This window comes from Cupressus sempervirens, chromosome 10 (genome assembly GCF_028749045.1).
Source record: "Cupressus sempervirens isolate cs-2001-9-10 chromosome 10, ASM2874904v1, whole genome shotgun sequence".
NCBI classification, from domain to species: Eukaryota; Viridiplantae; Streptophyta; class Pinopsida; order Cupressales; family Cupressaceae; genus Cupressus; species Cupressus sempervirens.
The window spans coordinates 797,378,207-797,399,807 of NC_143127.1; positions in this window are offsets into that span (position 1 = coordinate 797,378,207).

Genomic DNA, 21,601 nt, shown 5'->3' on the forward strand with positions numbered 1-21,601 from the left:
TGTACATACTATAGTGTGCATGTGCTTTAGATGGCATATGCACTATATGAAAACACCAAAAAATGGTTATAATAAAAGTTTGGATCCCTACTGATCCATATTCTATTCTTTTTTTGTTGTGTTTTTTGTTGTTCCGATAGAAAACATGGGTTTCATGCTGTTGGAAATTAGAAAACACCATATTCAATCATTTGATACACTATTTGAAGGCTTTTTGAACATTCTTTCATTCTATTTGAAGCTAGCAAACACTAAATTCAATAATTGGATACATTATTTGAAGGCTTTTTAAATATTCTTTCTATAGAAAATGTTATTACAATCCTTTTTAAATATTCTTTGTTACTATATAAAGACAAATTTGATTATAATTTGACAAGTTTTTAAATATATAGTGAATTTATTGAAATTTGTATGTTTGAATGAATTGTTATTTAGAAATCGTTAGAAATTTTACAAGTTTTTAAATATATATTATGTATTCATTGAAATAATTGTAATTTGTATATGTATTTGAATGATTTGTAATTTACAAATTATAAGTAATTTAGATGTTTGAATAATTTGACATATAGAAATCATCATCATGCCAAGGAAGAAACCAAAAACTCAAACAATGGAAGAGAGGGAGAGAGATTTGGAAATTAAACGAGATAAAATTAAACTACTATGTGAATAAAGAAAATTGCAAAGCAATAATGAAGAATTGTCTTTTCAAGAGGAACAAGAACCATAGATACAAAGAAACAAAGAGGAAGAATTGGAAAGACAAAGAGAACGAATGAGACTGTTATGCTCAAGAAGCCAATTGAATTGTGAAACTACACCATCTTCTAATGTTGGAGTCATATCATCATCTCATGTCAAAGAGATGCTAATTTGTACATCTAATGATTTACACACTCCATCATGTCATGTTGAAGGTACAACATCAACATATCAAGTAGGTAACATTCCATCTTTTACATCTTATTGCCAAGACACACCATCTTCGGTTCAAGGTACACAAAAAACTCAACCTTATGTTGATGTTCAAAATATTGAAAGAATGGAAGAGATTATAAAACCTTCTAAAATTCATTTTAGAAGACCAAAATATTTGATTGATATTGATACTAACATTTTGAAATCAATGCTTGACAAGACTAGCAAGCGTACTTGTCAAAGAAAAGTTAATCATATCTAAAGATTATTCTTTGAAGAATTAAATATTATAAGTCAATGCCAATTATTTGTTTAAATGATGAGGAATTTGAAATTTAGGTCTATCATGAAGATTCTTGGGCTAAGAACGATGGATGATTCAAATGCAAAAAGCATTGTAAAGAATCTAATGAGTGCTTATGACAAAGTGGGTTCTAAATCACACACCAAAGATAGTAATATCACAAGACAAGTACTTACATAAAAAATCATAAGTACACAAATGAAGAAAGCTTGGCTCATGAGAAAGACAAGAAAAATATTTAAAATCGATAGAGGTACTCTAAGGAGAGCTATGCTAAGGCGTGAGAGATTGGAAGATCCAACAAAAAATGAGTTATGGACATTTAGCAGTAGACTTCTGCAAAAGGATAAAGAAATTAGTGAAGCTTTGAAATGATTGATTGAATATTTTTGGACAAATAACACACATGTTTCCCCTAATCAAAGAGATGTTGTAAGAAGGAGGATTGGTATCCAAAATCACGACCCACATGCAAAACATTTTTTAGAGTCAACTTAGACACAATTTTTTGCAAAATTTATTGGTATGTATCCTCAAATTTGAATAAGTCAAAGAGTTTTTGAGATGGGTAAACCTTTTTATGTGAAGATAAATCACACACACACAACTTGTTGTTGTAGGATACACATTGAATTTTCTAACCATTTGGATGTTTTTAGGCATATATGTATTTTTTTGCATTCTAAGTTTGTTTTATAGGATTGTGACATGAATGAGCCACCTAGATCTTCAAGAGAATTCATATCCAACATTTAATGTGAAATAGGGGATGAATAAAAATTTTACAAGACATCATGCTTTGATGGTAAATGCTTATTTTGTGATTCATTGCAACTTTTATCAACTTGTGAATATATGGATAGTACATATGCAAATGGAAATGAAATAATAAATTATGAAAAATATAAGAAAGTGACATATGCTCTAAAAGATGAGAAATGGGATAAAAGATGTGATTTAGTCATTGAAAAGATTCAAGAGTATTAGTTCATGAAGATTTTTTGTGAAAAGATTATTTACAAGTATGCAAGAAATACACATAGAGCTTTATGGTTGGATTTGCAATTCAAGATGTGCAAGGATACGTTTCCACTATATACCATTATTTTAGTTGTAGACTTTGCATAGAACTACACACTACAACCACAAAATGAGGTGCAATAAAAGTATTATACTTCTCAATAGGTTTCCATATTTGTTCACGTAACATTCATGCATTCACCTACAAGTACATAGGATGATAGGAAGATTTTGAGGGAGTACCATTTTTACATCAATGATGATCGATCACATTCTATGGAGTTTGTACATGGTTGTTTTCAACTATTTTATGAAGATTTTTCTAATAGGGGCATACCATATCGTTAGCACATTATTTGGTCAGACAATTGTGCATCTCAATTCAAGAATGCATGGATGTTCTATTGGTTGAGCAGGATGCATAGGTTGTCTAAAATTCAATATATGTAGAATTTCACATAGGCTAGTCATGGAAAGGGAGCACGATGGTGCAAGCACATGCATAAAAAGAGCCTTAGCTCATGAAGAACTAAAGTACAAAGATGGAGCAATATTGATAGATGCAAACTCCATCATCCAATAGTGTAACACTACAATGGGTCCAGGTAAGGAAGGCAAGTCTATGGTTTGTAGATTTTTGTGGTTGATAGATAATACTAACATTGCTCCATATAAGGATTGTTGTACACTAATAGGATCAAGTGAGTTGAACTCTTTTAGAAGCTTTGATGCAGGGTCATGGAGTATCCACACACGAAAAATGACATGCTAATGTCCATCATGTACAGAGGAAAATTGAGATGAGTGTGAGTCAACTGAATGGGTGGACAAATGACATATATAGGTTTGGAACCTAATTGACACCTATCATCCCTCACAAGCACTAGAAATGGTAGAGATGGACTCATCCATTGACTTTGACCACTTTTCTGATCTAGTGCAACCTAGTAATATATATATATATATATACATCTTTGTAATTTCAATATGTAACTTTATAACTTTTACCTAAGTATTTTCTGAATTAATGACTACATTTTGTACATTTATCACTATAGGCTGTGTCTTTTCTATGATTGCACCTAAAGATAATGAAGAAGGGATAGATTATTATTTGTGTCATTATGTCCTTTCCAAATTTTTTTTGGATCACTCAGTTATAGATGGTGAAGGTTTAGAGTACCATATCGGTGTGGTGGTCGTAACCAACGCATGGCTTAGATGATATTCTATGAAGAACCCTAACTTGTTTTGAGGTTTGGGAAATAGAGAGGAAGATTTTTCACTATTGGAACCTTGTTGTTGCATTGTTGGTAAATATATTTATTATTTTTGATTTGACTCTTGAATACCTAAAGTTCTGAACAATATCTGGTTACAACATTTGAAAAGCCATCTATAGATGAATGGGCTTTTATCTAAATTAGTAGGTATAGCTCCCTATGATAGATTTTTAGTGAATTATGTTTATTGCTATCATCTGATTAGGGGTGTGTTCTTAACCTGAGAACAATAGAGGTATAACCAAGCTATACTTAGACAAAATCTAACTTAGGTGAACAAAAGTTTTTAATAATCTATTTGGTTTTATGCATCCACACATCTTATGAATTCACAACTTAAACCTATACATTCACTGCTAAATTGATAACACTTAAAATCCCTCTCAGAATGAGCAATAACAATACTTATCATGTTTATTCATTGTATTATAAATAGGGGAAGTAAAACTCTATTTCTTCCTCATTCCAATTCAAACCATAAGAGAAAGATACAAACTTAAACTAAAACTAACTAGAATAGAAAATAATCAATATAAAATACCCTCGATTGTCTTTGCAACAAGAGGTATTTCACACCCAAATTTTTTTTGACCTTTTATTCATCATTCAACTTCATACATATAGGGTTTAATAGATGACCGTTACAATAGAAACTTAATCAGTTCATCTTTTGAGAAGGACAAATGGCAAGACGCTAGTTTGTCACATTACAAAATTTACAAAATTGATAGAATTTGCAAAAGAAAGTGAAAAGGAGGCATCATTTGAATCACTTGGACTTGTTCCCCTTTTCAGCTTTTACCCTATATGCCTTGGCAACAACTACAACTAGAACTAGTTCCTCATGACTAGGCATGTGTACACTAGTGAATCTCAAGAGCCACCTTCAATTCTCTTGAGCCAATTCCTTCACAACATTTAGCTGATTTGGCAATTCTTCCATAGCCATGTGTACACATCCACCAAGTGTTTACAACTCTACCCCTCTATTTTGACTCCTTGAAGTTAGTCCAGACAGATTACTCAAGTATGTGGAGAAGTTGTTCTTCATTACTTCTACTCCAATAAGAGCTTTCCCTTGCCCATTGGTTTGTGAATCAATGTGTAATCCTCGCATGATTTTGAATGCTCTGTCTTGGGTCTTCTTCACTTTTCCCCCTACTTCTTTGAGTCCTTCTTTAGCTACTTGAATCATCTCCAACCTAAATTGCATACTTTGAAGCCATCCAAACAGTAGCTTAGTCCCTTTCTTCAAAATCTTTGATTCAAATACTTTTTTTTCCTTAATTTGGATGATCATTTCTAGGAGGGAAATGTAGTCATCACATCTTGCCTTCTCTGTGGCCAAAGTGTTGCAATTAGATATGATATTATCTTTATCAATTTCCAATCAAAGGATAACATTTCCAATTTGATCAATTAGAGAAATTTCATTTGAATTGAGTTTCTCAATCCATTCCTTTCCAACCTAGCCAAAATGCCTATCTTTCTAGAGCTATGAGATAAAAGGCTATACTTTTTCTATGGTAGGATTCTGAGTAGCTAGTACACCAGTGATGGTTGCTAATGGAACAACCAGTTGCTTGATAAACCTATTCAATTCTTCTATCTCAGCCTTCATCTTAATTTTTGACAATTTTAGGCTTTCCAATTCTTCTTCTATCACCACATTACTTATCTCAACAAGCCCACATTTGTATTGTGTCTAGCTTCTTCAAGATCAATTGAGTGTAGAGTGAAGTCATCAGGTCATATATCTTCAATTCTTCCCACTTTATTCGGCTTTGGTATCTCCATGGTCAAGAGACCTATTTCTAGATCTTGTCCAAGTATCAATAGGGTCTTTTTCTTTTTAGCTTTCACCATTGTAGTCCTGGAGTGAACCGCTTGAGACACAATGTCCTTTGCAGGTACTCTCTCACCTTTTCTTTTCTTCTTCCTTTCTAAGGTGTCTTCTAACCAAGGCTCTGTACTAATCAACTTAGAAGCTATCCCAAGTGACTCTATGCCAAACAATTTCTTCTTTACTAGAGTCACTGCTACTATAGTAGCAAAGAAAGGATTCTTTGGATCTTGAAAAAGAAGCCTAGATGAACATAGGACTTTCTCTTCCTCTTGAGTTTTCTTCATAGTTTCATCAAATTTAGTGGACTCACTGCTACTATTCTTTTCATCCCCAATCACTACTATTGAATGGGGGAACGAGTTGACTTCAAAAGAGGAGCACTTGTAGATGGAACAAGGCTATGATGAGGAGATGTAATTGGAGTAACATGAGGAGATGGAGTTGGAGTGGTGTGAGGTGATGAGACTGGAGTAGTAACACCATTCTTTGACTCTTCCATCTTCTTTTCTTTGGTACTAGCTTGGGCTCCAATAACTCATAGAGGACCACCCTGGCAAGTTGGAGTTATTGAAATTTTCTTCTCTAGGGGCTGATCACCTCCTCCTATAGTTTGAGTAGGTCCTTAAGTAGTTGTAGTTGTAACATTGGGTGTAGCACTCTGAGAAGAAGTAGGAGTAGTAGCGGCTGGATAAGCTTGAGTAGTCTTACTCTTACTCCAACCTCTTTTTTTTTGTCCACTGTACCCATTTCCTAGTCCTCTTGATGGCATCAAAATCTTCCTCTATATCCTCATAAGTTTTAGAACTAATAGGAGTATTCCTTAGTTTAGTCAAATATGCATTACTATACATATTTTTCCCATCATCTTCTAGCCCTTCTACATCCAAGTCAATGCCATATGTCTTTACTTGATCCACTATAAATCTAGCAAAAGCCTGATCTCGGCTCTCCAACTCATCTTTACAATCTGCCCAATAATCCTTCACAGTAGTAACATGATTGATTACACTTCCAATTTGAAGCACATCTCTGGCATACCCATTTGGGTCAAACATAGGCCTCACCACTTCATACTCCTCTAACTTATACTTGTTCTCAAATTCCTTAAGCATGTTTTTAGCATCTGATCGAGACTCAAAATTGTAGGCTCCAACTTTTGTGGGGAATTCATACCCCTTCTTCCTCAAACTGGCACTCAACACGTTCACCTAAATTGCTTGTCTTATGATCTCAATGAGCATGATCATGTCATTTGGGTATCTAGGCAGCTTAAGGGGAAATCCATCGAAAGTTGTAAGACACAAATATGAAAAGGATGAGAATTGAATGAAATAGCTACCAAACTAACTGATGGCCACCATTGCTTCTAGACTAAATCTCTTCTCTAGGCATCCTTTGAGTTCCCTACAAATCCTCATTGTAAATGCATCATTAACTCTGATATACTCCGCATAGCTATTCTATAATTGCAAGCATGGGTAAAACTCATAACTCTTTACATCATCTAGAAAGTTCTCTATTCTAGGAATGCCCAGCCATAATTTTAGGGAAGCTAACATATATATTAAGAAAGAAGACATGTAAAATGAATTGTAGGACTTTTTTGCACTAAGGGCTCTGGATAGATGATAGTCAATATAATGTGTATCTGAGAAAATTATTTAAACCAAAAAGAAATAATGTTCTACAAAATTAACTGCTTCTACCTTGCCTTTCAATTGATACAAAAGGACCAGAATGTCCACGATCTCGAGCTTGAGATCAGCACCAAAAAGTGTTTTAGGAAGCTTACTCTTAGCTCCCCTTGGTTTCTAAAACCAAGATCTCAGAATCTCTTTCTGCCATACCATTTTCTTTAGAGAGAATTCTGACATAGCTCCTCCTACTGTCAATTCAAAGAATTCTTCTCACTCTAGAATCTGAAGACAATTGAATACTACTTGCCTATTAATTGAGATTAACATTGTTTGATCAGGTAATAATATTTTCTTAGTATCCAAGTTTTAGTGATTGATACATTCAACAATTAGCTCTGAGGCTTGTACTGCTACTCGAAATATGATTGCTTCTACTAGTCCACTTCCTCAAAGTTTCTCCATAATGGGATGGATTGGTTCCTTCCTTAGCCTTCTTTGGAAATCTTGCATGTGGAAGAAATGGAGTGAAGTGTCTGTGATATTCTACGATGTAGACTTGATTCCACCCAGTCCATCAAAACTAGTGAATCTTGTTGCCATTTTGTCTAATATAGAGGTAAACTAAAATTGAACAATTGCAAATAGTGCAAGGAGTGAACCTTGTAACTTTGAAATTTTTTGAAAGCACTATTCAATACTACAACATAACAGTTCAAAAAGAAAGCAATAATCTGAAAACCTGTTATGTTCATCTTTATATAAGAACCCTTAATCTATCCATTGATTTTCATGATCCATGCCACACGAGTGAATTTAAGGATAAATCTGTTGAATTAGTAAATGTGAGGGTTCTAATGCCTTTTTCCTTGTCCTTTCACTATTTCCATTGGCCCAATGGTAATTTTCTTTAATTACAAACTTACTTTCCTATTTTTACCCAATTTAAGAGAAATAGAAATGGGGTACTCCTTTGAAGAAAACTTGCGTGGTTGAATTATGTTTAAAATACTTTCACATAAGTAACAAATTTTCTTCCATTACTTTCCCAAACACCTTGTAATGAATTTTCCAAATAACCATGCTTGTAGGAGTGATTTTCCATTAGATGCAAAAAATTTCTTTCGAGGGTAGAAACCTCGCAGAGGAGAAGGCAATCTTCGCTTTTCCACCTTTGTCTTTGTTTTGCCTCCTATGCCCAAATCAATTAACTTCAAGCATTCAAAAAATAGGAATGAGACTTCAAAAGTGAAAAATGACACCATCTAACTTACTTTACCTTTCCGCAAATGCCATTTCGGAAAACTAACTTCTTGGTTCAAAGTCCACCGAGGAGAAGCTGTTTCAGAGTTTTTCGCTGAATTCTATTCTTATCATCTTAGTGAATTTTGAATGATTCTCAAGGTAAGAATATGGCAATACTTGAATGATCAATCCATAATATAATCCTACTCTCCTTCTTCAAGCTCACAAACTATACTCATAAATCTTTGCGGAGTTTCACCTTTAGGGTGCAAAAACCTTCCAAGGAGAAGATGAAACTAGATTTTTTGCAAGTTCACTTTTCTTTATGCCTAAATCAAAATGAGTTGCAAGTAATTTGATCTAAGATAAAATAATCCAAGAATCTCCATCGAGCAAGGTTCTAAGCTACCCACAAGACTCATGATGATAAGGAAACCCACCCAGTTATGTAATGCGGGAGAAGGGAGAAGATGGAAACCCGATGGAGATACTTCTCACTTAAGGAGGAAAGGACCAACTGACTCAACTAGACTAAACATGATACAAGTTAAATTTTTACTTTTATAAGATAGGTATAGGATGAAAAGTGGGGCAACAATTGGCTCTGACTGGGGACTTGGGTAGAGTATACCCAAGAAAGGAACTCAAAATCTCTAGTTTTGCAGAAGAAGATAAAAGGTGGCAACACAAAAAAAAAGCAAAAACAAAACACAGAGCAAGAAAATAGAAAGGGAAGGGAAAAGGCTAACTAAGACACACACAAGACACTAATTCTAACTATAATACAACATAGGGGTTAACTGTTTTCAAATAGCAATTTGATAGAGCTTGAGGTCTCTACCATTATAAGTCAAGGGTAGTACTTCACCATCTTCATATGCCAACTTGAAATAATTGTTTTCAAGTGTCTGATAAATCTTGAATGGGCCTTTCCACATAGTATCAAACTTCTTATGCATTCCTTTTAGAGCCTTTCTTTTATCCCAAAGCAACACCATGTCTCCTATCATAAACTTTCTAGGTCTTATCTTTTTATCAAAAAGCTCTTTCAATCACATTTGGTGCTATGTAATGTGGTTTACAATCTCTCTCCTTTCTTCTTCGAGTTTGCTCAGATATAGGATCCTCTTCTCTAGACCATCCTTATAAACATCATCCTCAATTACTATTATGAGTTTTTTCATGGCTAACACCAAAGGTAGAGTTAGATTGGCTTTAGTTCCATAAACCAGTTCAAAAGGGGATATACCAATTTCCCTCTTGAGTGTCACTATATCTGCCTAGAGTGCCTCATGAATCTTTTTGTGCTAGGTCTTCTGATTATTTGAGACTAGCTTCTTAACAATATTAATTAAGTTCTTATTGCTAGACTTTGTCTGACCATTTCCTTGAGGGAAATAATCAGATGAATGACCAACGGTGATCCCATACTCAAAATAGAAATAAGTAATTTTGATTGAAGAAATATAAGATGCATTATCTATCACTAGTTTAATAGGAACACCAAACCTGACCAAAATGTTCTCTTTTATGAATTCACACACCACCCTAGAAGCAGTCTTCTTTGTAGCTTTAGCTTCTACCCACTTAGTGAAGTATTCAGTTGTAGTTATTATATATTGATGACCAACACTAAATGTAGGACTAATAGGACCAATGAAGTCAAGGCCCCATTTTTGAAAAGGCCCTTCGATGATAACATGTCTCAATGGTAGATTAGCTAGTTGAGGGTGTCCAGAGAACATCTTGCACTTTTTACACTTTGCTACCCAAGCATATGCATCTTTAAACATCCCAGGCCAGTAATAACATTACCTCAATATCTTAAAGGCTATAACTAAAGAAGAGAAATGTCCTTCGCAAGCTTCATCATGAAATGTCCTCAATAGCTTTTCTTTTAGTTGTTTATCTAAACACCTAAGGAAGGTACCATCAATAGCCCTTTTGAAAAGCTTACCATCCCAAATCACATACTTAGCTACTTTTAGTTTAAGGTCTCTTCTTTGCTTTGCATTCAGGCCTTCTGGACATTCACCATATGTTAAGAAGTAAGAGATATTTCCAAACCATGAATCATAGAGTCCTACAGCTAGCAATAACTACTTCTCAGTCGATTCTTCTAACTCTTCAGAGATTCTATTTTCTGCAATTGCTCTGCATATAGCATTCCCCCTTATTAGTTTGGTAGGTTTAATCTCTATATCATATTCTTGTATTCTTGCTATCCATGCTCCTCTAATGTTACAACCTATATCCTACTATGTTAATACACTTTTAACTATTGTGTTTGAGATGAGGATTATTGAATGTGAGTGCAGAATATAGAACCTACATTTTTTAAGAGCCTTGACTACTACAAAAGCATGCTTTTCAATTTGTGAGTATTTCAGCTCATGGTTCTTTAAAGGTCAGCTCATAAAAGCTATGGAAGCTTGAATTCCTTCATCATTTTCTTGCATAAGGATAGCTGACAATGTATGCTTAGAAGCATAACAATAAATAATAAAATCCCATTTATAATTTGGATGACACAGTACCAGGGCATTAGCAATAGCAGTTTTTATATCATGAAAAGCTTTCTTTCTCGCTTCATTCCATTTGAAATTTGAATTCCCTTTCATCACGTCCACTATATGTTTAGTAGTTTCTATGAAATCTGGCACAAACCTTTTGAGGAAATTCACCTACCCAAAGAAAGATTTAACCCCTATTTTGTTTGAGGGTAGGCTTAGACCTTGAATAGATTCTACTCTTTTAGGGTCAATTCTAATGCCTTCCTAGGATACTATATGACCAAGGAGCTTTCCTTCTATCACACAAAAAACTGACTTCTTTGGGTTGAGAGATATTCCATGCTCTTGGCACCTCTGTAACACTTTCCTCAAATCTTCCATATGATATTTTCTCCTCTTCAAAAATACTATAAGATCATCTAAGTATATAACTATGATTCAATCTTTTAAGTTAGAAAAAGTTTTTCTCATACATCTCTAAAATGTGGTGCCAACATTAATCAATCAAAAGGGCATTTTGTGATACACAAATATACCCCAAGGAGTAGTAAACACCATTTTATGTTGATCTTTTTCTTCCACCTCAACTTGGTTATAACCTAAGAAACCATCAAGCATAGACATCATCTTGAATCCTGTGACTATTTGTAATAAATGATCCATGTTTGGAAGAGTAAAATTATCTTTAAGAGATGCCTGGTTGAAATTGCCAAAGTCAACACAAATTCTTATCTCCCCATTTTTCTTCTTGATAGGTACTATGTTGGCTATCTAGGTGGAATGATGACTAGGATAGATAATTCTCGCTTTCAACATTTTATCAATTTCTCAAAAGATAGCATCCACAACTTTAGGATTATAATTTATTTGTTTTTACCAAAAAGGAACAACATCTAGTTTGAGAGGAATTTGATGTTTCACTTCTCCTCCTCTACAGCTCTTTAGATCTTCATAACTCCATGCAAAAACATCACTATATTCCTCAAATAATATTTTTATAGCTTCTCTTTCTTTAGGAGAACAACACTTTCCAATGTTAATCATTTTAGGATTGTGAATATCTCCAATATTCACTACATATTCACCAATGGGAGGTCCTTTTTCTGCCCTTTTCTGCTTAATATAGGCATCGTGTCTACTAAAAAACTTCTCTAAGGCTACAAAATAAGGAGGAATAATATTACATTTTAATTGAACTCCCACATTTTGGCTCTATTCTTTATCTGCACCAAAGCTTTTATGATCATTACCACTGGACTCTTGTTCAAAACTAGACTTATCATTTTCAAGGAAAATTTGTAAACTCTTATCATCATTGAAAACTTTCCAGGATTTTGTGTAATCTAGAACAACAGATTGATATATAATTTCAATCTAATACTTCTTATCCTTAAAGTTTGGGCGAGGAAGCAATAGAGAGGCATAAACTGCGAGAGAGTCAGCCTTTGTATTCATCTCTCTTGGCACTGCTATAATAGAGAAGGCATCTAGGTCCTCTATCTCATCAAAAACTCTATTCCTATAATTCTTCAACTCATGGTTCTTCATTGAATACTGACCTTTGATTTGTCTTACAATTAATTCTGCATCACCTTGGGCTTTCAATATTTTTTCCTCTTTGTTTTGCTATTACTATCACCAATAATAAGGCCTCATATTATACTATATTATTTGTATTTCCAAATTCTAGCTTAAAAGCCAGGGGTTTAGATTCTCCATCTAGGGATATCAATACCATGCCTGCGCCTGATCCTACAGAAGCACAACTTCCATCGAATTCAAGTGTCCATATACTTGATACATCTATGTTTATTTTAGACACTTTCTCACTCTAATTGTCATCTTTTTGTTTACCTGAGTCTTCTTCAGTAAAAAACATGTAGTTACCAAATTCTAGCTCTTCGTATAGAATTTGAGCCTTGGGATCATCTGACTCCAAGACTGTGAATTTGGCTTTTTCCTCAGGTTCTAATTTAACTTTCTTATTTCCAATAGGTATCACTACCTAAGACCAATCTAGCTTTATTTCTCCTCCTAAGTCTCAACAAAAACTTCTTCTTAAAAGGAGTCCATAACTTGCTAGGATATCAGCTACTAGAATAGTCAATAAAAGCTTCTTTTCTGGATGGGAAGCTAGAGCCACTTGTGCATTTTTTATTTGTCCAAGCAAAGGGACTTGTTTGGAATCCATCAAGTAGCATCTTGCATGCACTTTAGTAAGATTAAGACCTAAAGCTTTGGCCATGGAATAAGGCATGACATTATCTGATGCACCCGAATCTATGATAAAATTACTGAGTTTACATCCATTAATATATAATGATATATAAAAGGGCTCAGGCTTTATCCCAGGGGATGTTGCTAAGACTATGGAATCCTTTTGGTTAAATATACTAGATGTTAAGGTTTCATTTTCTTCCTCAACCATTATGTTACAATTTGTATCTGATGTGTTTCCTTTACACCGGTCTATTAATCTTTTTAGCTCAGAAGGATGTAATTTCAAATTATCAATAGTGGAAATTTGAACTTTTGATTCCTCACAAAATTGGATAAAATCAAAAGATGTCTTATCCTTACCTACATGTGAAGTAGATGTCCCTTGATCAACAAATGCATTACTTGTCAAAGGACTAGAATTATTTCTTTGAGCATAACTAAAGGATTGATTCTTCTATTTCTATCCTTGAGTAAGTACTATGTATGAAGTCCCATCAATGGTTGCATAACATTCTCCCTTGGGTTTAGAATCTGACTCATATTCTAAGAATAAGTTTCTAGAGTCACCATTTTGATAGGAATCGAGCTCTAAAGTGGGAGTTGCAGTTTCAATTCATTAGTAGATAATAATTACATCATGCAGGCTATTTTTGGGTAGTTCTTACTATCGTGATCTGTGGTCAGATGAAAGACACACATATTTCCTTTCTTCGATGCTACCTCAATTTGCAATCTAGGTGATGGTCCTGTAAGTTGTGGAAGTTTTCCTTCATTACTTCTTCTAGGCAATTTTTGGTAATTTTGTTGGTAGGGATTATTAAATCCAAGTAATTGCTTCTTGATGGCCACCAACTCATTTGATAATTTCTGTATCATCTCTTTAGATGACGTAGTGCTACTAGAACTTCCCTTAGTATGAAGTTCTCATTTCCATTTTCCTGCAAAAATTAAATCATCCTCACACTCAATTTCTTTCTTTTGGGTGTTAGCCAGATCGGTGGGATGTGCTCTTCTCAGATTATAATTAATATTTGGAGGCATCACACTTATGAAGAAATTCATCAAATTACCTGCAGTTGGCCTAGTAGTAGTTGGAATCTGATTGATGATCTTATTGAAATTGGCAGTGAAATTCCTCATGCTCATAGTGGGTTGCTTCTTGATAGAGGTAAGTTGTGTCAACAGGACGTGTTCATCTTCTGTAGTTTTAAACCTTGCTTCAAAAGAAGTTCTTAATGTATCCCAATTAGTGATTGAACCATCATCTAAGTGATAAAACTAGTTTGCTACACTATCAATAAGGGTTTCCATGAACAATCTTATAGCTACATCCTCATGTCCAATACCTAGGATGTGAGTGGCTATAAAGAAAGCTTTGATATACTCATCAGTAGTAACTTTCCCATCACCTAAAAACTTAGGGAAATTCTTCTTGGGTCTAGCCAGAAGTGGGTGATAAGAGTTCAAGGCTAAGGGTCCTATTACCATAGCCCATGGAGCAACCATGATTACTCTAGAGATATAAGGAGGGAAATTAACAACTGGTGGGGGTATTACCCCGTGTAGTGCTAACACCTGACATGCAGAAAGAGAAGTGCTAGTATCTTGATCTCCAATAGGTGAAGATGGCCTGCTTCGACCTTTGTCCTCACTTTTTTGCTTTGGAATGTCTAGGATAGGAAAACCAAGCTCTATAAGCTTATCAAAGATAGGGTCTTTCCCACATTTCTCCTTGGTAATTTTGAGGAACCTAAAATTTTCCAGGATGCTGGGTTGAGTTTATCTCTGAGCTTCTTACCCCAATTGTCTTTCTACTCTTTGAATATTTCTCCTTTGGATAGCTCTCTCTAAGGCTTCAAATCTTCTTTCTTCTTCTTCCAATACCTAATTTGCATTTCTATAATTTTTTGTGTTCCTCTTATGTCTCCAAACAAACATGTTGAGTGAAGAAATTATATCTTCTTGATCATCTTGAAAACCAAGATTGGGTTGGAGAACTAGAATAATATTTTCATGAGGTAGTACCATTTTTCCTCATGACATACACTTTTTGGTCAAGTGACTATTCATATCCCTAGTAGAGTCACCAAATATCTATTGGTAAATAGATTTGTTCTTTTTGATTTGACTCTTGAATACCCAAAGTTCTAAACAATATCTGGTTAAAATAGTTGAAAAGCCATTTGTAGATGAATGGGCTTTTCTTTGAATTAATAGGTACAGCTCCCTATGATAGATTTTTAGTGAATTATGTTTATTCCTATCATCTAATTGGGGGTGTGTTCTTTACCTAAGAACAATAGAGGTATAACCAAGCTAGACTTAGACGAGATCTAACTTAGGTGAACATAAGTTTTTAATAATCTATTTGGTTTTATGCATCCACACATCTTATGAATTCACAACTTAAACCTATACTTTCACTGCTAAATTGATAACACTTAAAATTCCTCTTAGAATGAACAATAACGATACTTATCACATTCATTTTTTGTATTACAAATAGGGGAAGTAAAACTCTATTTCTTCCTCATTCCAATCTAAACTATAAGAGAAAGATACAAACTTAAACTAACACTAACTGGAACAGAAAATAATTAGTATAAAATACCCTCAATTGTCTCTACAACAAGAATTATTTCACACCAAAAATTTTTTTGACCTTCTATTCATCATTCAAATTCATACATATAGGGTTTAAGAGATGACCATTACAATAGAAACTTAATCAGTTCATCTTCTGAGAAGGACAAATGGCAAGATGCCAATTTGTCACATTATAAAATTTACAAAATTGATAGAATTTGCAAAAGAAAGTGAAAAGGAGGCATCATTTGAATCACTTGGACTTCTTCCCCTTTTCAACTTTTGACCTATATGCCTTGGCAACAACTATAATTGGAACTAGTTCCTCATGATTAGGCATGTGTACATTAGTGAATCTCAAGAGCCACCTTGAATGCTCTCGAGCCAGTTCCTTGACAACATTTAGCTAATTTGGCAATTCTTCCATAGCCATGTTTACACATCCACCAAGTGTTTGCAACTCTACCCCTCTATTTTGACTGCTTGAAGTCATTCTAGATAGATTACTCAAGTATGTGGAGAAGTTGTTCCTCATTACTTCTACTCCAATAAGAGCTATCCCTTGCCCATTGGTTTGTGAATTAGTGTGTAATCCTTGCACGAGTTTGAATGCTCTATCTTGGGTCTTCTTCACTTTTTCCCCTATGTCTTTGAGTCCTTCTTTAGCTTCTTGAATCATCTCTAGCTTAAATTGCATACTTTGAAGCCATCCAAACAACAACTCAATCCCTTTCTTCAAAATCTTTGCTTCAACTGCTTCTTTTGCCTTCATTTGGATGATCATTTCCAGGAGGAAAATGCAGTCATCACATCTTGTCTTCTCTATGTCCAAAGTGTTGCAATTAGATATGATATTATCTTTCTTAGTTTCCAATTGAAGGATAACATTTCCAATTTGATCAATCAGAGAAATTCCATCTAAATTGAGTTTCTCAATCCATTCCTTTCCAACTTGGCCAAAATGCCTATCTTTCTAGAGCTGTGAGATAAAAGCCTATACTTATGCTATGGTAGGATTCTAAGTGACTTGTACACTAGTGATGGTTGCTAATGGAACAACTAGTTTCCTGATAAACCTATTCAATTCTTCTATCTCAGCCTTCATCTTAATTTTTGACAATTTTAGGCTTTCTAATTGTTCTTCTATCACCTCATTACTTGATCACCACAAGCTCACTTTTGTATCATGTCTAGCTTCTCCAAGATCAATTGAGTGTAGAGTGAAGTCATCAGGTGACATATCTTCAATTCTTCCTACTTTATTCAGCTTTTCTATCTCCATGGTCAAGTACCCCATTTCTAGATCTTGTCCAAGTATTGATAGGGTCTTCTGCTTCTTAGCTTTCACCATTGTAGTCTTGGAGTGAACTGCTTGAGACTAAATGCCCTTTGTTGGTACACTCTCACCTTTTCTTTTCTTCTTCCTTTCTATGGTGTCTTCTAACCAAGAATCTATACCAATCACGTTAGAAGTTGTCTGAAGTGACTCTATGCTAAAAATCTTCTTCTTTACTAGAGTCACTGCTACTATAGTAGCAGAGAAAGAATTATTTGGATCTTGAAAAAGAAGCCTAGATGAACTCATGACTTTCTCTTCCTCTTTAGTTTTCTTCACAGCTTTATCAGATTTAGTGGACTTGCTATTACTACTCTTTTCATCCCTAATCTCTACTATTTGAATGGGGGAACCAGTTGAATTCAAAAGAGGAGCACTTGCAGATGGAATAGGGCTATGATGAGGAGATGGAATTGGAGTAACATGAGGAGATGGATTTGGAGTAGTGTGAGGTGATGAGACTGGAGCAGTAACACCATTCTTTGACTCTTCTGTCTTCTTTTCTTCGGTACTAGCTTGGGCTCCAATAACTGGTAGAGGACCACCCTAGCAAGTTGGAGTTATTGAAATGTTCTTCTTTGGGGGTTTATCACCTTGTCTTATAGATTGAGTAGGTCCTTGAGAAGCTATAGTTGTAACACTGAGTGTGGCACTCTGAGAAGAAGTAGGAGTAGCAATGGCTGAAGAAGCATGAGTAGTCTTACTCTTACTCCAAATCTTTTTTTCTATCCACTCAACCAATTTCCTAGTCCTCTTGATGATCTAAGCCATCATAACATCAAAATCTTCCTCTATATCCACATAAGGTTCATAACTGATAGGACTATTCTTTAGTTTAGTGAAATATGTATTACTATACATATTTTTCCCATCATCTTCTAGCCCTTCCACATCCAAGTCAATGCCATATGTCTTTACTTGATCCACTGCAAATTTGGCAAAATCCCAATCTCGGCTCTCCAACTCATCTTTACAATCTACCCAATAATCCTCCACAATAGTAACATGCTTGATTATGGTTCCAATTTGGAGCACATCTTTGGCATACCCATTTGGGTCAGACATAGGCCTCACCACTTCATACTCCTCTAACTTATACTTGTTCTCAAATGCCTTAAGCATGTTTTTAGCATCTGATCGAGACTCACAATTGTAGGCTCCAACTTTCATGGAGAATTCATACCCCTTCTGCCTTTAACTAGTGCTCAATACATTCACTTGGATTGCTTGTCTCACGATCTCAATGAACACAATCATGTCATTCGAGTATCTAGGTAATTTTAGGGGAAATCCATCAAAAGTTGCAAGATGTAAATATGAAAAGGATGAGAATTGAATGAAATAGCTACCAAACTGACTAATGGCCACCATCACTTTTGGGTTGAGTCTCCTCTCTGAGCATCCTTGAAGTTCCCTGCAAATCCTCATTGTAAATGCATCATTAACTCTGATATACTCCACATAACTATTCTATAACTGCAAGCATGGGTAAAACTCATAACTCTTTACATCATCTGGAAAGTTCTCTATTCTGGGAAGGCTCAACCATAATTGTAAGGAAGCTAACATATATATTAAGAAAGAAGACATGTAAAATGAATTGTAGGAATTTGCTACACTAAGGGCTCTGGATAGATGCTCGCTTACCTCATACACCTAGTCAATATACTATGTATCTGAGAAAATTATTTACACCAAAAAGAAATAATGTTCTACAAAATTAAGTGATTCTACCTTGCCTTTCAATCGATGCAAAAGGACCAAAATGTCCATGATCTTGATCTTGAGATTAGTGCTGAAAAGTGTTTTACAAACCTTACTCTTAGCTCCCCTTGGTTTCTAAAACCAGGATCTCATAATCTCTTTCTGCCATACCATTTTATTCAGAGAGAATTCTGACATAGCTCCTTCTACTATCAATTTAGAGAATTCTTTTCGCTCTAGAATCTGGAGACAAATTACTACTAATTGCTTCTCAATTAAGATTAACATTGTTTGATCAGGCAGTAAGATTTTCTTAGTATCCAGGTTGTAGTGATTGATATATTCAATGATTAGCTCTGGGGCTTGTACTGCTATTGGAAATCTAGCTACTTCTACCAGTCCACTTCCTCAGAGTTTCTCCATTATGGGATGGATTGGTTCCATCCTCAGCCTTCTTTGGAAATCTTGTATGTCAAAGAAATGGAGTGAAGTATCTATGATATTCTGCCATGTAGACTTGATTCCAACCAGTCCATCAAAACTAATGAATCTTGTTGCCATTTTGTCTAATATAGAGGAAAACTAAAATTCAACAATTGCAAATAGTGCAAGGAGTGAACATTGTAACTTTGAAATTTTTTGAAAGCGCTATTCAATACAACAACATAACAGTTCAAGAGAGAAAGCAGTAATTTGAAATTTTTTTATGTTCGTCTTTATATAAGAACCTTTAATCTATCCGTTGATTTTCATGATCCGCACCACACAAGCGAATTTAAGAATAAATCCATTGAATAAGTAAATGTGAGGGTTCTAATGGATTTTTCCCTATCCTTTCACTATTTTTGTTGGCCCAACAATAACTTTCTTTAATTACAAATTTACTTTCCTATTTTTACCCAGTTTCAGAGAAATAGAAATGGAGTACTCCTTTGAAGAAAACTAGCCTGGCTGAATTCCATTTAAAATACTTTCACATTTGTAACAAATTTTCTTCCATAACTTTCCCAAAACACCTCATGATTGATTTTCCAAATAAACATGCTTGTAGGAGTGATTTTCCATTAGATGTGAAAAATTGCTTTCGAGGGTAGAAACCTTGCAGAGGAGAAGGCAATCTTTGCTTTTCCACCTTTGTCTTTGTTTTGCCTCTTATGCCCTAATAACTTGACTTCAAGCATTCAAAAAATATGAATGAGACTTTGAAAGTGAAAAATGGGACCATCTAACTTTACCTTTTCGCAAATGCCTTTTCAGAAAACTAACTTCTTGGTTTGAAGTCTGCCGAGGAGAAGCTATTTTAGAGTTTTTCGCAAAATTTTATTTTGATCATCTTAGTGAATTTTGAATGATTCCCAAGGTAAAATATGGCAATACTTGAATGATCAATCCATAATATAATCCTATTCTCATTCTTTAAGCTCACAAACTATACTCATAAATCTCCACGGAGTTTCACCTTCAGGGTGTGAAAACCTACCAAGGAGAAGATGAAACTAGATTTTTTGCAAGTTTAATTTTCTTTATGCCCCGATCAAAATAAGCTACAAGTAAGCTCATCTGAGATAATAGAATCCAAGAATCTCCATTGATCAAGGTTTTAAGCTACCCACAAGACTCATGATGATAAGGAAACTCACCCGGTTATGTAATGCAAGAGAAGGGAGAATATGGAAACTCGATGGAGATACTTATCACTTAAGGAGGAAAGGACCAACTGACTCGACTAGACTAAACATGATACAAGTTAAATTTCCACTTTTGGAAGATAGGTACAAGATGAAAAGTGGGACAACATGCATCAAATTTCCACTTGATAAAATATGGTGGAAAACCACATAATAAGACTCTTTGGAAGGTTCACAAGTCAAACCACAAGGCAATAGTTGAGACATTAAAATGTATTGTAGATCCAATTGGTTCATTAGATTGAATAGGGAGAGAGGGATAGGGAGGGAGGGAGAGGGAGAGAGAGAGGGAGAGGGAGGGAGGGATGGAGGGAGGGAGAGAGAGAGAGAGAGAGAGAGAGAGAGAGAGAGAGAGAGAGAGTAGGGGATGCATGGAAGAGATGCTACTCTTGATGAGACACCAAAGAGGCAAACCCTCCAATAGGTAATAAATAGTCATTCTAAGAATATGAATCAAGTACATCCAATAAAGAAAAGGAACATAATTGAAGGATATAAATGCATATATGAACATTAAACAATAAAAAATATAAAGAAATACCAATATTGAGTATTGTATACAATAGAGATTTTTCCAAACCAAAGGCAATTAGTCATTCATAATAGTTAGACAATTAAGAACTAGATATATATATGAACTAGATTAGTCTTACATATGTATACAATATTATTGACCAAATTAGAATTAGCAAAATGATATTGCACATAATCTCCATTACAACAACATGGAAACTTTGCAATTTTAATAGTTATATTCTTTAGTCCCAAGAATGGACATTATAGATATTACTCACTAATCCTTTACAGCAAAAAATGTTTACAAAAAATGGCATGTAGTTGTATGAGGACATTATATATTACAGAACTCCAACACTGAAGTAGCTAGCTACCTGCTCAAAAAATAGTAACTGAATGCAAGTGGGATCATAAAGATACCTTAATAAACTAGTATCCACTTTACTCAAGCAACATCTTGGTCATCTACTTGACTGGGACATTGTTTGGGAATTGAAAATCTCCATTTAAAGGTGGCAATGAGATTTTTGTATTTCTATTAAAATCATTAATATATTTCTATTAGAACTTTGAGGGATCATGTCCAGCTTGAGTATCCTAGCTTCCCAAGTCCTGTAAATGCAAGGCCATTGATGAATATGAATTTCTCATTGAAACATCTATGGTGCTGGAATGAAGTGTGTGATTATATTCTTTGCCTACTAATGAGCCAATTTGAGGCTTCACTTCACATTGCTCCATGGATAATTCTATAGCACTTATTACTTATCTATTTGAAAATT